We start from the raw sequence: 17,036 nt of genomic DNA, 5'->3' as shown, positions 1-17,036 counted from the left end.
TATCATTAAATGTCTCTGGGTGCGACCATCGGAGGCATAACTTTAATTTAATGAAGAGTTTAACAGAATGTGTATGGAATTTACGTCAATTTTTTAATAAGGTTAAACTTAACTTTAATAAAAAAATTAACATACTTGAATTATAATTGTACTCATTGAATCTCTCTTTAGGTGCGGCCGTTAATAACTACTTTATTTTTTTAATGGTAACAATTCTAATGTCAAAGTCATTTAAGTATAATATTAATTTTGTGTGTGGTCAAAAAAATTGGCGCCGTTTACTCTTCTTAAGTTATGGCGGCCTCAGTGAGTTTGCCAATGTCAGAGTGATTTTGGGTAGACTTTGCTCTATATTGCAGGTCTGGTGAAGAAACAAGTACAGTATCAAATAACAGTGCCGTAAATAGGGCGGTGCCACCGGTGCCCAGGCACAGGGCGTAGACTCTGGGGGGGAGCAAGAATGGCCAGACCAGGCAGGACTATTATTTTTTCCCACTGCGCCCTTAGTGCTGCACAGTGTGGGTGGTATACTCGTAAGTCGTAACAGACGAAGGGCCCACTTAACATGAAACATCAGATGGCTCGTCTGCTTATTTGCCCACATCAGTTCTTTAAAAAACGACTACTACTGTCTACTACTATTGTAATTGGTCTTTTGGTGGTTGTAATAGCTATATTTTGCTCTGGGTACCTACAATATCTAAAAAAAAACAAGGGCGCAGTTACAGAAGCTCGCACAGCTCGCAAAAAAGGCTATTTACGGCACTGTCTAATAATAATTGAAATTCTGTTGAATATATCTAAAACAAACACAAACATATAGAGGTTAGTAAAACATCACAATTTAATATTGTTACAACGAATATATGTACACAGAATATCAATAAAAGAGGTATTTACAAAACATAAAATTGATTTAAAATTAATAGGGCGAGGGATATTGATAGGAAGGAGGTCATATAGGGAGGACTGATTTTTGAGACAACAGAAAAAGATGTGGTCCAAGCGGCCATTCTCCGGTTTGGCATTATTTATCTAATTACCGTTATCATTTTTTTCTTCGCTAATTTGACTTATACTCATTAAAATATGAAAGTAATGAAAGATACGAATACAATAATAAATTTGGCGTGGTACAGTTAATTATTGTTTTTTAGATAATAAGACTTAAAATTTTTATGTAACGGTAATTAGAAAGCATTATAAATCTAAAACATCATAGAAAAACATTGATTAATAAATTGCACATGTATAATTGTCACAAAAGGGGTAGAATTAACGATGTCCTAACTCCAATACAACCATAACCTGCCAATAGTAAAAAATAGTCACTTTCAAATAAAATCTGAAAAATGAGAAAATAACAACAAACATTGTTTTAATTGGTAGATATTTATTAAGATCCAGGTACGATGAACCTAAAAATAATTATATTCTAAATCTCTTTGGACAGAATAGCAACTCAAATGTAGCTCACACCTTTTACAGCTCGAAATTTACTTATTTTTGTTTTCTCGTAATTTTACAAGTTCATCTCTATTTATGAACACTTATTTCTCGATTTTATTCCATTTTTTTTCTTTTCTTTTTGTCTTTTGTAATATGCTCTAAAGTTTAACTCATTTCTTTTTTGAGTTTTCTTCCGCCGTTTTGTTGGAATTTCGCTGATAAGCAGTATTTTCTTTTATTAAGTATACCTTTCTTTCACTTTTGCCTTTGATCTCTGATATAAAACAGGGTAATTTCAAATTTTTACTCGACGTTTCCAAGGAACAAGCCTTCTTTTCTCCAATTTCTTCTCTGGTCATTCCCATCCAAACAAAAATTGTATATAATTTTATGAATACTCAGCATATAGATATCTAAATATTATATATATCACAAAGGGACTAACTGACATAGTGATGTATCAACGCACAGCCCAAACCACTGGACGGACCGGGCTAAAATTTGGCATGCAGGTAGATGTTATGACGTAGGCATCCGCTAAGAAAGTTTTTTTATCAATTCTACCCCCAAAGAGCTATGAAACTTTGTAAATTTTAATAATAATAATAACCATTTATTTCAGATCACAGGAAATCCATAGTGTTTGTAGAAAGTACAATTAAAATTTAAATTATGTTAGTAGATTACATTGCAATTCTTATAGTATAAAATTATTTATTATTAATGATAAGGCATTGAAACTATAAATGAGACTTAATCTCTATCTAACATGCACCTATATCCAATGCCTTATCAAACCATCAAAACTGTCAGTTAATACCCTTAGAATGCTGTTATGACTACTTCTGACACGCTGCACCAATGACGCCACTCGTTTCCTTAGTATAGCGTTACAGCCATCAGTGCGCATTTCGGCAAAAATACTTGAGGCACTACAGTACCTCGGTAGTCCTAACAGCATTCTAAAGATATTATTGTACTGAACACGAAGAACATTTATCGCACGCTGGGTGTAGCTCGCCCATAGATTCCATGTGTAAAAGGACTGACAGTAAGCTTTAAATAAAGTCACTTTCACCTCTATAGAGCATCTTGCAAATCTACGAGCTAACATGTTCCTACGTACGGCCCTGCGCTCCCTCTCAATGTCTACTTCGTCAGCAAGCGTGTCAGTTACCCAATGACCCAGGTATTTGAATTTATTGACTCTAGTAAGTGGAACTTCATTTAGAAACACGGGTGGTATTGTGCTAACTTTGTGTTCACGGGGTTGAAAAACAAGAAGTTCACTTTTCTTAGAGTTATACCTGAGTCCTTGGGCTGAGCAACACCATGTCATCAGCATAACTAATGTTGTTCAGCATTACTCCGCCAATGGAACAACCGATATTAGTGCTGCTCAGCTCCTCGATCAGCTTATTTACGTAAAGGTTGAATAGACGAGGAGATGTCAATTCACCTTGTCGAACTCCACACCTTAATTTATACTCGCTAGAGATAGCCCCAGACCACTTTACAACAAAATTTTAAACCGATCGGGCTAATACTTTCCATGCATAAAGCTACTATGACGTAGGCATCCCCTAAGAAAGGGTTTTGATAAATTCTACCTCTAAGGGGATAAAATAGGGGATGAAAGATTGTATATGATAATACTTTTTAACGCGGGCAAAGCGCGGGCAAAAACTAGTATTATTAAAGACTCATTCATGATAATAATAATCTATGAAAACCACGAGAAAACTTCAATTGATAAAAAAGTACGTATCAGTTTTTCATACAACGGTAATTAGGAACATATGGTAATTATTATACGGTAATTAGAAAAAGTTAGATTTTCTTGAAAAATTTTAAAAACCGACACAGTTTGCAAAGACTTGCTTAGGGCAAAGTACGTAGGCCAAATTACTTTCTAGATTGACATGACCAACATACAATCTTATTTAAAAATCAAATAGCAAAATAAGATTACGGTAATTAGAAAAGTTCGTTACCAAAGCTACGGTAAGTAGATACTCTCGTGCTTCATCGGCGGCACACTAACATTAACGACGTGGGACCGCTGATGGGCCGTGGAACACGCTAAGGAGAAGTGACCCGTGCACTTGTAATGTGCCAAATCCTGTTATTTTTGGGTGGGCACCCGAAAACAGCATGCGTTACGGTAATTAGAACTTTTGATAGGACAAGCGATTATTTCATGATAACTATTTATAGGCTGGGCCTATTGAGTCGATATTTTCCAATGCGATAACCAATGCTTATGAGCATTTAAAACGATGAATAGATTATGATTAATATGTATGTTATAAAAATTACAAGCAAGTTTCGAGATCAAGTTGGCGTGGGGCGTCACGGTAATGAGAAAAACATGATTTTTGAACACGACTTAAATTAATTTAGTCTAAATTACTTAAATTACAAGCCTGTGTTTAAGTTTGTAGCTAGTTACGGATGCTATCTACCGTTTAAAAATATTGCATACTTGAATAAGATAATATTACAGAGTATACAAGCCCGGGACACTTAAATTTGGCTCTCCTGAGAATGGCCGCAAGGAACCTTCATCTAGGCGCCATTTACTCTGCTTCCCCTCAACCATGATATGACATCGACGAGCCAAAACGTCCTTGCAGCTATAAGTTCACAGACGGCGTTCACCCACAGACTCACAATTTGACGTACAGGTGACAGCTGACAGCTACACAACGGATGTCAAGCACAGATTAATGGGCACGGCGTACGTATTAATAGAAGATAATATAGCCGATAATTATGTTTAATGACTTGTAAGGGGCGTAAAGTTCATTTAATATTGCTGGCTACTTAACTGCTGTAATACATATAGGTCGCGCAAATTTTAATATGCTTCAGTACCTAATGTTTAATATCTACCAACCATCGAACTATCATTATAATCCTGCAATATATAAATCAGATCATAATATCTGTACCAATAGCGTACCCAATTTACTTTTAACCGACTTTAAAAAGGAAGAAGATTTCTCAATTCGACCGTAAAATAAGCTTTTTATTTATTATGTTTATTCGCGGACTTTGTCGGTTATGAACCGAATTTGTTGTTCTTTTTTTCTTGGAAAGAGGACATTACAAAGGTGGTCCTATGATAATCGTTTTTTCTTTAAAATTATTGACGAGCGATCTTAACGTTTCACGTGACCTATAGCGTTTTAATCTACTAATGAGTCCCGAGCATCATCAATCAGTGGTGGGATCGATCGGGATTAATTGTTACTTAGCCCACTTGTGGGATCCACGATCTGGGTCATGGACTCGTGGTTACAGATTAACATTAGATGAACATCCAAACAAATGGATGCAATTCTTTGGAAACGATGTTCACTGATGCGACACTACCTACTAAGGTTGGGTTGTACCAACTAACTTTAACTATAACTGTAACTTTAACTACAATGCAAAATGTCAAATCTTTGGTTAAAGTTAAAAATGGACGCCATCAAGACGCCATATTTAACCATAACCAGAGCTCGACAAGGTTTTTAATGCACGTGGCGAAAAGGAAATACTACTGTCATCAAACAAAAACGCCATTTTTGACAGTTTTCCTTTACCAGCAGCGCCTCCGCCCACGTTCATTTATAACCTTGTTGGACCAGCTGTCATCTGTCAATTTCTCTGGTCAAAATTAAGGTTAAAGTTAAATTTAGCCTTAACTATAACCATAACTTTAACTTTAACCACGCCTCTGGTACAACCCAACCTAAGTACACTAACTGCCGTACTCACATACGAATATTACTTAATTGATTGTAATTAAATGAAGAGTTTGATTTAAACCCCATACATTACGTCAAACTTTTCATAAAATTAAAGTGTAATCTTCATTGTCTCTGAGTACGGGCGTAAAAATTATAATATAGATTATAGGTTATGGGTAAATATTTTAGAGCCTCAAAAGAAGATATTTTGATTGAAGAATCATTGAAGGCGTTGTAAATTATTGTAATGACAACTCAATCTTTCAGACAAACTTCGATAGCTTGATTCAGGAATTCAGGATAGCACTCGGGCGTGCCGCGTGGCCCAGTAGTGGAGGTGCAGACTGCAAATTGACACAACACCGTGTGTGTATAGTGATACTATAGTGAATAGTGATACTATAGCCAGGGGCGTAACTACCACCATATGTCTTGCGTATAATTAAAAAAAACTGAAAGGGCCAAACGAATTTTTATACAGGGCCCCAACAAGGGATAGCCTAAGTGGGGATGGTCAAGAATTCCTCTCATCGTCAATAAACTCAATTGTTTATATTACCTAAACTTGCGTGCTGACAGTTCTGGCCCAAGCTTATATTATGTAAATTCACCCTACTCCCTTATTCATGGGGAGGCGTGTTCAGTGGACGACGAAAATACCCATTACAAAACATTGCACAGATTGAAGAAACATGTAGGTACATATACAAACATAAGTTACAATATTATCCTGCTTTAATATAAGTTAAAGCTACAATTGAACTTACAAGCTACTCTACTAGCTGACATTATAAAACGAATAAGAATCCCCACAAAGGATTTCGAAAGAATAGTTCATCCGACCACTAAGATCTTGAATCTTGATCTAATATAGTTTTCAACATAAATCATTGTGAATCAAAAAGCTATTCCTTTCAGGCGGAATATAGTTGCCACAAGATGTATGAGTCCGCAGAGAGATGGTCAAGAAAACCATTTAAACTTGGAACAAGATGGCGGCGATAAGCGCGCGCGATTCAAACTTGGAAACTTCACCAGCTGACAGTTTATATCGCGGTGGGAAATAGACTTGACTCTTGAGATACCTGTGAAACATTTCTCTTGTTCCTTGAATGTCTTTCTAAGTTCTGGTAAGGACTGGTAAAACTGGCATTTATTTGCATTTATTAATAAGTATATTTTTCTTCGGTAGTAGCACCACGAGCACGTAATTTTTTATTGCAGTAACACTACGAAAAGCTGGGTTGTGAATTGTGATTGGTCGTATTTCTTTCTCAGAGTGGTTTGAATAATGAAAAGTCATACATTCTCTTTCAAGTTTCATGTACAGAGGGTACAATAAACGAGAGTTATCATTATATTTGGATACATGCGACGCGACGTAAAGAAACCCAGAATTCAGACCTCAAAATATGTACTAATTAAATAATTGAAATAAACTAATTATTCTTAATAAATAACTTGTTATTGCCGTTACAATTTACCGTTATGCCTTATAAGAATCTTGATTCTTATAAGGCATAACGGTAAATTGTGATGCATCCCTATTTTTAGAATCACATAAATATTAATTGTATGCGCGTCGCATATATTATGACCTTTGCTTCGCACTAAATACTCTTGGAAAGAGGTCATCGAGCAATAAATGGAGTTTACGATGGAAAATAAATAACTTTATTAGTATTCCAGACGTGTCCAGACTGCTGGAGTTACCACAATATAAGTACCTCTCTAGGATATAATTCCGTATATATATAACGAGCTTTAGCCCGCGGCTTCGCTCGCGTTAAGAAGTATTATTATATACAAACTTTCATCCCCTATTTGAACCCCTTGGGGTTGGAATTTATCAAAATCCTTTCTTAGCGGATGCCTACGTTATAACATCTACCTGCATGCCAAATTTCAGCCCGATCCGTCTAGTGGTTTGGGCTGTGCGTTGATAGATCACTATGTCAATCAGTCCGTCAGTCACCTTTGAGTTTTATATATATAGATAGATATAGATTATAATATATTATTATTCTCGATTAAACTGCCCTGATTCTAATAATAATATTTTAATCCATCATTATCGCAGCTTCGTTCTTTGGCCGGTTTAAATTATTCGATCCAATCCAGCCCTGAATTAGATCACTAGATTGGATGCAAACCCGCTATTATTTTATCCGATTTATCACGGTCCCACCTAGATTTGTCAATCAAATGAGAATTTACATTTGAAAAGGATCGCAAAGTATCATGGCGCTTCCGATTATGTCAGATCCCCTTTTTTTTAATTTCTAACTTCATATGAAACAACCGAATGCGTTTTGACAAGATGCTCAGATTTCTGAAGTAATTATTCTATCTATTGTCCGACGACGAAACTCGGAATAAACTCGTCAATAAATGAAGTATGTTGGGTTCACGTGGCTCGACCTCGTTAGTCGTTGGCCATATCGCCCATCAAATATTACTCACATCATCGCTGTTTGACCTCTGTCGTGACTCGTGAATCCTCAGCTCAATAGCTCGCGTGCCGTTTCATTGGTGCCACTTGATCCAAGCCTACGCTTCAACGATTCACTTTCACGATTTCGAAAATCGGGAATAGCTATCTCTTTCACAACTTCCTTTTCTAAATGGCTAATCAACGGGTCTAATGTAATAATAATAACTCCCACAGCGGTTTCGGTGACGGTGGCCGGTTTCATTGAAACCAGGCCAGTTAAGCAGGAGTAATTTTATAGTGCCCAAGTGTGTGTGCAGTACACAAGAGAACTCTATATTCCTTTTTCACTCATAAACCAGTGGGACGGAAACCGACACGACTGGCGAGAGATTAGGCGCAGGACCGACTTTTTACATGCCCATCCGACGCATGGATCATCTTACTTATCAGACAATCAGGTGATCAGCCTGCATTGTCCTAACCAAACTTGGAAATAACATGTTTCCAACGCGGGAATCGAACCCACGACCTCCGAGTCAAGAGCCACGCTCTTAACCACTGGACTACGGAGGGGTCTGATGTATTCAAAGGCCAGCCTTGACAACACATTATTCTCCTCAGTCAGGTACTCAATAATATAAATACGAAAGTGTGTATCTGTCTGTCACCTCTTCAGGCCAAAACGGCTGAGCAGATTTTGATATGAAGATACTTATTTTAAGTCCCGGGAAAGGACATAGGATACTTTTTATCCCTGAAAAATGTACGGTTCCTGCGCGATAAAGGAATTTTAGCGCAACCGAGTTGCGGACGTCAACTAGTTGTAAACAGACAGACGGACACACTTTCGCATTTATAATATTAGTATGGATAAATATTAACAACACAAGCAAAAACCTTGAAAAAAAAGACCTTTCTCCCCCTCCTCCACCGCTCTTGTCCCACCCTCGGGGACTTTTAGTATATTCATCTGGACACCTTTAGGAACAACTGTACCAATTTTCAACGCTTCTGTGGTCTAGTGGTACAGAGCGCGGCTCTTGACTCGGAGGTCGTGGGTTCGATTCCCGCGTTGGAAACTTGTTATTTCCAAGTTTGGTAAGGATCGTCCTTACCAAACTTGGAAATAACAAGTTCGACAAGCAGGCTGATCACCTGATTGTCTGACAAGTAAGATGATCCATGCGTCGGATGGGCATGTAAAAAGTCGGTCCTGCGCCTGATCTCTCGCCAGTCGTGTCGGTCTTCCGTCCCACTGAGTTATGAGCAAAGAAATAAATCAAGATAGAACGGCGACGCGCGTCCGTTGTTAAGGAATCGCTTGTGTCAATTTTTACTTTACTTTTAGTGGGAACAAATAACTTACCCGTGGAAAGAAATACCTCCTTTTGACCGATTCACTTTCGTACTTCTGTTTTTACAATTAGACACTGCACAATGAGGCATTTTTGCACAACCGCTTCGGTGTAATCAAGTCGAGACGTGCGCGCTGACTGAATGAATCTTGCTCACTTATGCAAGATTGAAACACGCGTACTCCACCCGCTTAGCCGTTCTATCTTGATTAATTTCTGTGGTTATGAGAGTAAAAGAATAGAGAGTGCTCTTGTGTACTGCGCACACACTTGGGCACTATAAAATTACTCCTGCGTAGCTGGCTTGGTTTTAATGAAACCGGCCACCGTCACCGAAACCGGTGTGGGAGCTATTATTATTACCAAATTTCAAAACTACACGAATTATTCGGTCTGAATTCCTTAATTTTCCCAGGCTAAGTATGGAAATATATAACCTTTACATTTTTACAAGTATTTACAAGTATAAGTTGTTATGACCGGACGTAAAAAGCTTAATTTACATTTTTATGTCCGGTTTTCCATTTTTGACTATTTATTCAACGACGTTGTTCAAGAATCGAGAATCAAGGCGTTGTTGTTGTTGGTTGGTAAAAATTTTGACGTCAGTCATTATCCAATTGACAAGCAATCTCTTGATCCAGACAAAAAACGTCATAAATCGGACATTAGCGGCTAGGTATATTTCAGCACGTAGCGACTAGTCGTACAGTGGTAATAATCCATTATTTTAGCCAGCTGTAAATCGAATTACGGCCGCGGGCCGGCCATAACCATTAGCACCTCCAGCTACGGCACAGCCGGAATAATTTTACGGTGTACAAATTACCCTTTATGGTGCGCGCACATTATGACGAGGCGCTGAGGGACGGGCAGCATTATCCGTACAATACAAAAATAATATTGTTTAATGGCCAAGTACGTGCGAGGTAAAGTGCATGGAAAAAGCAGCCCTACTGCGCCTACGTTCCTTCATAATGTGCGCGTATCTTTTATGGCCATTGGCCACATTTCTGACGTAAGCCGCGCCCGTGCCGTCACATCCGTTGCGTAATGTCACAAACTGTTACACAATTACATTGTAATGGATTAAATTACATCCATTGTTCAAAGTTCGTTACAGAATAATTGCTGTTTGAGAATCGTTATCTAACTATATTACATTAAAACAATGTAGTTAATTTGTAGAAGGAGTTTTGGCTACTAAAATCACGAAGCTAATAACGAAAATTTAAAGAAATTAGATAACGTGCAAATAACAATAGAGACAGATTTAAAACGTAAAATAGGACCTATACAAGTAATATTATGTCTAACGGAAACATTTTTAAGAGGAGGTGCAGAAAAGAATATTTATTTACCTAACTATAAATTAGCATCTCACTTTTCACGACATGATCAAAAGAGAGGCCTGTATTCTAATTCAAGAGGGTATTGAATTCAAAGATCTTAGTATAACAAAACAAATTGCTAAAAGTTTTGAATTTGAATGTTGTGGAGTAGAGTTAGTAAAATTGAACACAATTATCACAATATACAGAATACCAAAAGCTAATCTCAAAGTATTTTTAGATAATCTAAATTATTTATTACATAAAACAAATACATGCAAAAATAAAAACGTAATCATCTGCGGAGATTGGAATATAGATATTTTAAAAAATTCAAATGAGACAAAAGAACTTAAAGCTTTACTTTACAATCATAATCTAGATATTAATATAAATGTTCCAACCCGTGGTAATGCTAGCATCGATCAAATAGCAAGCAATCTAAAAGAGTTCAAATCTAAAGTACATCATGTAGCGCTTTCGGATCATGAAACCGGTCAATCTATTACATTTCAGGCAAATGAGAAGGTTGCTAAAACGGTAAAATGTTACTTTGTTAAAAAACGGGATTATAGTGCGGAGAACATAAAAAAAATTTTAGATATCTTGTCATTTCTCACTTTTACAGACGTTTTAAATGAAACAAGTTGCGAAATTGCCTTCCGAAACTTCTACGACACTTTCACAATGTTTTATTACCTGTGTTTTCCTCAAATAAAGATAAAAGTTTGCCAAAAACCTAAACCAACGCGTTGGATTACAAAAGGAATTAAAAGATCCTGCGCTGTTAAAAGATCTCTATATCTAAGATAATATAATAAAACAAAAAAAGAAGAACAATTAAAAGAATATAAAAAATACACGAAAATATTAAAAAAATGTATAAGTAAAGCTCAGAGTTCATATAATAATAACTACATAAAAAAGGCAAAAAACAAATGTAAGGCTACGTGGAATGTGATAAAAACTAACATGGGCAATGTATTTATAAATAAGCATATTAATATAATAAAAACAAATAATACTATATATATAAATAGTAATGACATAGCAGAGCTCTTTAATAATTATTTCATTGACATAACCAAGACAAGTACAAATAATAAAAGCGCTAATATCGACATGAATAGTAAATATGACAAAAGCATGAACAATCATAGTAACTCTATGTATTTATCCCCAACTGTGCCACAAGATATTTACAAAATCATTAAGTCTTTGAATGACACACAGTCGGCAAGCTATGACGAAATTACGACTAAAATAGTAAAGTTAGCAGCAAAATATATATGCATTCCTATCAGTCATACGGTAAATCTGTCATTCGAACAGGGATATTTTCCAACTCAATTAAAAAAATCAATTGTTAAACCCCTTCACAAAAAGGGTGATAGAGAGGATATTGCAAATTACAGACCAGTTACAATTATACCTATCCTTTCTAAAGTATTTGAAAAAGCGATGCAAATTAAATTAATGAATTATCTTAGCACTAACAATATATTAACTAAACAACAATTTGGGTTTATAAAAGGAAGCTCTACCACATTAGCATGTTTTTCTCTAATTAAACAAATTGGTGAGGCTATTAACAAAGGCCTAGAAGCTGCCGCGGTATTTTTAGATATGAGTAACGCATTTGATTTTGTTGAACATAAACTACTACTTAATAATCTAGAAAAATGTGGTATTAGGGGAAATGCAAACGACTGGTTCAAATCTTACTTGGAAAATAGAACACAGTGCACAGAGATAACGAACATATCCAAAAATAGAGTAAAAAAATATCAATCGCAATTCAAGTTGAATACTGTCGGAGTTCCACAGGGCAGTATACTCGGCCCTATCCTCTTTTTATTATACATTAACGATATGAGCAACAAAGCACGAATGTATTATGTTCGCAGATGACACAACGTTAATAATTAAATGTAAAAAAGAACAATTGAATCATGACATTAAAATTGAACTAAATAATATAATTAAATGGCTAAATAGGAATAATTTGAAAATAAATTTAGATAAAACAAAAATTATTAAATTTAATAAAAAAAATGACAAAAACGATAATGATTTAGATCCTATACAATGCGTGACATTAACAAAATTTTTAGGTTTTATAATTGACAGTGAAATTAAGTGGAAAGACCATGTTGACTTTGTGTGTAATAAATTGAACAGATTCATTTTCGCTTTAAGAAGAATTAAAAATATAGCCTCTGTTAATGTCGCACTTATGGCATATCACGGTTATGTTGCATCTATACTAAGTATGGGTTAATATTATGGGGGAATTCAACAGACGTCTCAAAGGCATTCATTGTTCAAAAAAAATGTATAAGGTCTATAGCTGGAGCTGGCTACTTAGAACATTGCAAACCTCTATTCAAGGACCTGAAAATACTTCCCCTACCGTGTCAATATATATTTGAGATCTGTCTCTTTGTTAGAAAATACCAATACCAATATCTATTTCCTACTAATAAAGAGATGCAGAAACAAGGAAACTAGTAGACACAAGGAAAAAATTGGGTACCTAAACAAAACCTAGAAATTTATCGTAGAAATGCTACTATCATGTCCATAAATATATATAATAAGTTACCAATTAATATTAAAAATATATCAAAGTACAATAAATTTAAAAATAATCTATTTTCTTGGCTTTTGGACAAATGTTATTATTCAAATAAAGAATTCTTTGAAGATAGACAAAATGAAAAAATGTTTTGTTTAGGTAAAAATTGTGTTTCTGCTATTATTTAGTATTTCTTGTTTAATTATTGTATATTAAATTGTATACTTTGATAATTTTCAATTCCTTTTGACATTTAATGTAAGTAATTAACCTATTTTAAATAAATTTTAATTTGTAATTTGACCAACCAATTGACATTTTTTATTTTTTATTTAATTCCATTATCTACTAAAATATGACGATCTAAAAATTTTATATTAAGTTTGACATTTATGGGTAAAAAAATTATTGACTATAATTATGTTTTAATAACTAATAACTTTAAGAAGGATTTATATTAATATTATTATTATAATTTGACAAAATGTTCATTAAATATTTGCATGTCGATTAAAACGACAATAATATGTGAGACACTTTTAACATATTGTAACATTTTAATGTACACACCACGGACGTAAAAAAAGTACGGACGTAACCTTCTCTAATCACGAGTGAAGCCTAGTTATGGCCGCCCGTGTAGGACGTGTGCGTGATATGAGGGTTGCCATATAAATCATAAATTTCCCTACTTTTTAAATTTTGTAAACTCAGACAAGTTAAATGTATTTTTTATACTTAAACATATTTTAATGTTTTTTTCGCTTCAGAAATGTAAGCGGTTGTTAAAGATGTCATAATGAAAATATTATTTTTATGACACTATAGATAGAAAAAAAACACATATTACGTACAGAGAAGTATATTATTTACATAACATTATTAGTAATAATGATTATGTACAAACATTTACAATAATAAAATTATTACTAGCTATTTGACCGAGCTTTGCTCGGTATTCGATAAAACACGAATAAAATGACATTTTCTAAAAATAATTCCTAGCTAGACAGATTTATCGCCCCCGAAACCTATATAAGAAACCTGTATACGAAAAGATATAAGATACTTAAGTCCCGTAACCCGTTTCATCAAACAATCAAGTAATGTTAAATAAATAATGGCTTGTTAAATCAGTTAACGGCCTGTTAGAGCTATCGAGAGTTCTACCATGCGCTAACGTCAAATCAAATCACCTAACATGGTGTTAAATTTATTCCTGGTCTAGAGGTCCATTCAATATTTTCATTCCTACTAGGTCTCAATGACGCTTGGGTGACTACACCAATAGCACCTTCCCTCCCCTACTACTGAAGGAAATCTAAGACAACAATTTTATCTATGGACGCTTCACACCACGTCAGTCTGACCCCGTGCTAAGTACCTGAAGGACTTGTGTTACGGGTACCAGACAACGGAAATATATTTAATACTGTTATACTATACATATATTTAAGATTTTTATTATATGATACACATATTTAATACACACCCATGACCCAGGAACTTTGAAAACTTTTTGTTCCGTCGGCAGGATTCGAACCCGCGACCCCCGGCTTGAGCCACCCACAGCCCACCCATTGAGCCACAGAGGTCGTCAAACAACAATTATATCCACTTTTGTAAATTAAGAAATTAATAGGGGTGTAGACTATTTTTAGGAAATATATTTATTTTACAGATGTACCATCAAGGAAGTTGATTCCTATGCAATTGACAGACCAACGTTATTTGGTCGAATACTTATGTCAATTCAATGTTAATTGTGATCTGTCGGCTGGGTTTGACGTAACGCAACCAAACTACTTATGTCCACGATTTGCATAGGAATCAACTTCTCTGATAGTACATAAGTATTTTGTTACACCTAAAAATATGTATAAAAATAAATACACTCTTATTTCAATTAAAAAAATTACTTATTAAATATAAAAAATATTATAAAGTTATTAAGTAAAATATGTCCATTTTCGGTAATTCTATAATACAAACTCTCAAAAAAAAACAATAATTTGTATTAGATTTCGTTTACTGTCTACACCCCTATTATGGTATTCCTGCCTAATTACTGGTCAATAGTATGCTAAATACTTACATGACACTAATAAAAGACAATAAAATTAATTATTTGATTATTTAAAAATAATTTAAAATTTTCCCCGGTTTGGGGAAAATTTCCCCACTTTGTTATGGACATTACTGACCTGTTGAAGTTGAATTAATATTTACATTATTTTATCAAAATACTTTAAAAATATGTTATCTTACCTATGAAATATTATTCCTTGATGTTTTTTGTGTAAGGTTGTATTGTTCTTGCACCATTTTACAACACAAGATGGCATATTTATTTTTATTTAAGAATGACAAAGACGTGTCACCGCGATGCAGTCTAATTGCGTAATGGCGGTACGATCGGCTTATTACAGTGCGAGTGTTTGTGCAAGATGTGTACGTATGATCGCCTGGGCTTATTAAGGGTGCTTCACTCATTTCTTAATGGCGATCCGTCCGTACTTTTTTTACGTCCGTGGTACACACCATATTATTGCAAATAAAGATTATGATAAAATACAAAGCTACCGCGCGCCGCGAATGCGCGATTGACGTTGTCGTTTGCAAGCGGAGCATGGTGCCTTTTCAGTTTTTACTTTCTTGCAAGTTACATAATTTGCAGGAAAGTTAAAATTGAAAAGCAAACAAAACGAAGCATAAGTCGAATAAAGTTGAAACTTTAAACTTTAAAGTACTTATTATTTCATTTTTTTAACCCATCGATCGCTTATCTTTTGTTATCGCGGCCGGATGTGACCGCTTGGGGCTTCATGAATAACTTCTTGATTCTTGAAACATTTTAATTTCGTAGGAATAAAGTACATTTAGAAAATTGCTGATATAAGTCAAGTTTCTAGCGACGCGCAACGGTTTCTACTAGTTTCTACGCAACAGATTTCGCAGGAAGGTTCTCAGTTCTCACTTTGAATGAGGTAGATATAAGTTAAAACTTAAGTTATAACTGTGTTCAAAATTTTACCTCTGACGGGAGCTTAATACCCACAGAATAAGGGTCGCAAACTCTCAGAGCTTAGGAGAAAAGTGAACACTCAGGAGCGTTGGAAACGGACCCGGAAGGGTCTAGTGATTTGTGCGGCCTTATCACGACAGTTATGGTCTTGGGTTTAATATTTTATTGACATTGGTATCTCAGCAATACATATCGCATCTATTTGGGCTAAGTCAATGAGCCAGCCCATTGGGACAACTCTACACGCTTGCCCAATATGTAAATCCGGCTTATAACCTCAGACCAAATAAAAATTACTTTTTTATATTTTGGTCTGAGCTTATAACTTAAGTGTCAATATTAGCTCTATCATCTATGTAATATGTATACAATAGTGTACCTTGTAATTTTAAAATCGACATGCTACAAGAACTAATATGACGGACATCGACATAAAAATAACTAGAATATTAATTACTTAATTAATAATTAGTAATTACTTGCAGATAATGTACGGGGCTGTCAAAACCTTCATTTAATAATATATGGGTAAGTAATAAGAGTGCAGCAGTAAGAAATCCTGATTTTTGGTAAACTTCTTAATTTGTGATGGCCAGCTGTTTGAAGTTCATAATAAGGCAGCTGACTCTAATCACAGAATACAAATTACTCACGGAGCTCTACATAGTCAAATTGGTGAAAAGTTAATACTAGGTATTACGTACCCTAGTTTGACGTAAGTCGTAACAAAAATACTTGCAAGATAAGATTTAAAAAGCGCTTTAACTTTATTTTTTCGTATTTCGATTACAATACAACGTGACTCACAGAAACCATCTAAAATCGGCGTTGTATTATCTGCATACAAATTGGTCGCAAATGAACGAAGAATTTCGCAAAATTTAAATGGCTTTTAGCTACCCGCAATCCGGATACTTAAATATACTTAAGAAGTACAGCGAAACCAAAGATTTTGTAAATAAGTTAAGCGCGTCGGATCCATTACCGAGGGAGGGAGTGCTCTCCCTCCTGAATATTCCCGTCTCCGGTGGAGCGGAGAGTATTCCTTCTTTTTCTCCCATTATAGAGGAACGTGCTCCTTGGAGTCGACCACTTAACTAATTAATACACAGATTGGCGGCGGT

General features: G+C 35.1%; 1 protein-coding gene and 2 long non-coding RNA genes across 10 annotated transcripts in view; 1 reads left to right on the top strand and 2 right to left on the bottom strand.

The window, feature by feature from the left end:
- Window positions 1-17,036, bottom strand: part of LOC121733544 (syntaxin-binding protein 5) — a 263,948-nt gene that overhangs the window by 241,801 nt on the left and 5,111 nt on the right. The window lies entirely within an intron of this gene.
- LOC121733550 lies at window positions 685-15,436 on the bottom strand. Its single transcript, XR_006036577.1, has 3 exons — window positions 15,427-15,436; window positions 8,555-8,558; window positions 685-769 (listed from the first exon to the last, which is right to left on the bottom strand). It is a non-coding gene; the product is annotated as an uncharacterized LOC121733550 (long non-coding RNA).
- LOC121733549 overlaps window positions 10,082-17,036 on the top strand; it is a 19,071-nt gene continuing 12,116 nt past the window's right edge. Inside the window, exons 1-2 of the long non-coding RNA XR_006036576.1 lie at window positions 10,082-10,094; window positions 16,622-16,627. This is a non-coding gene — a long non-coding RNA (uncharacterized LOC121733549). The remainder of the gene's footprint in view (window positions 10,095-16,621; window positions 16,628-17,036) is intronic.

This window comes from Aricia agestis, chromosome 14 (assembly GCF_905147365.1).
Source record: "Aricia agestis chromosome 14, ilAriAges1.1, whole genome shotgun sequence".
NCBI classification, from domain to species: domain Eukaryota; kingdom Metazoa; phylum Arthropoda; class Insecta; order Lepidoptera; family Lycaenidae; genus Aricia; species Aricia agestis.
The sequence above is the reverse complement of the archived record's forward strand: the minus strand, read 5'-3'. Positions and strand labels throughout refer to the sequence as shown.